We start from the raw sequence: 1,323 nt of genomic DNA on the forward strand, positions 1-1,323 counted from the left end.
CCCCAATCATGATTATTGCAACAAGTAGTGGACATAGCAAAACTAGCATCCCCAAGCTTAGGGTTTTGCATATTTTTAGCCTGATTGACACTAATAGGATTTATAGTGAAACCATTGCAATCATGCTTTTCATTCAAGGAGCCCTCGTGAATCTCTTCATGAATTTCTTCATCACGATTTTGAGATTCACGCATCTCAAGCAAAACTCCATAAAGATAGTTAAGTGCACTCAACTTACTAGCAATTGGATCAACATAATTGGATCTCTTAAAGAGATTAGCAAGTGGGTGAGGATCCATATCACTAGATTTTCAGCAAGCGAAGATGCAAGCATATTGAAGGCACATAGCACACAAGCAAAGAAAAGGCAAGCAAAAGAAAGGGCAAACGAAAAAGGCTGCTGGCTACGCCTACAGGGACTTCCTTGGCAAATATGCAAAGGATTCCCCCGCGGCCTTCGAGCCTTGCATTGGTGTTCCCTTGAAGAGGAAAGGGTGATGTAGCACTGCGGCAGTAAGTATTTCCCTCAGTTCAAGAACCAAGGTATCAATCCAGTAGGAGGATCGCGTCAAGTCACAAGTACTGGCACAAACACAAAGAGCTTGCACCCAACGCTATGAAGGGGTTGTCAATCCCTTATAGATTGTTTGAAAAGTGAGAACTGAAAGCAAAAAAGTAAACAAAGCAAAGTAAAAGTAAAAGTGGAGACAATAGTTGTGAATAGACCCGGGGGCCGTAGTGTTCACTAGTGGCTTCTCTCATGAAAGCAAGTAGACGGTGGGTGAAGGAATTACTGTCGAACAATTGATAGAACCGCACAAAGTCATGACGTTATCTATGGCAATGATCATATCTATAGGCATCACGTTCGAAACAAGTAGACCGATACTTTATGCATCTACTACTATTACTCCACACGTGGACCGCTATCAAGCGTGCATCTAGTGTATTGAGTTCATAAGAACAGAGTAACGCCTTAAGCAAGATGACATGATGTAGATGGACAATCTCAAATCTATGATGAAAGCCCATCTTGTTACCCTTGATGGCAACAACACGACGCGTGCCTTGCCGCCCCTTCTGTCACTCGGAAAGGTCACCGCAAGGTATGAACCCAAAACCAAGCACTTCTCCCATTGCAAGAATCATAGATCTAGTTGGCCAAACAAAACCCAAGACTCAGAGAGACTTACAAGGATATAAAATCATGCATATAAGAAATCAGCAAAGACTCAAATATAAATCATACATAATCTGATCACAAATCCACAATTCATCAGATCTCGACAAACACACCGCCAAAGAGGATTACATCGAATAGAT

Source organism: Hordeum vulgare, chromosome 4H (genome assembly GCF_904849725.1).
Source record: "Hordeum vulgare subsp. vulgare chromosome 4H, MorexV3_pseudomolecules_assembly, whole genome shotgun sequence".
In the NCBI taxonomy this organism is placed as follows: domain Eukaryota; kingdom Viridiplantae; phylum Streptophyta; class Magnoliopsida; order Poales; family Poaceae; genus Hordeum; species Hordeum vulgare.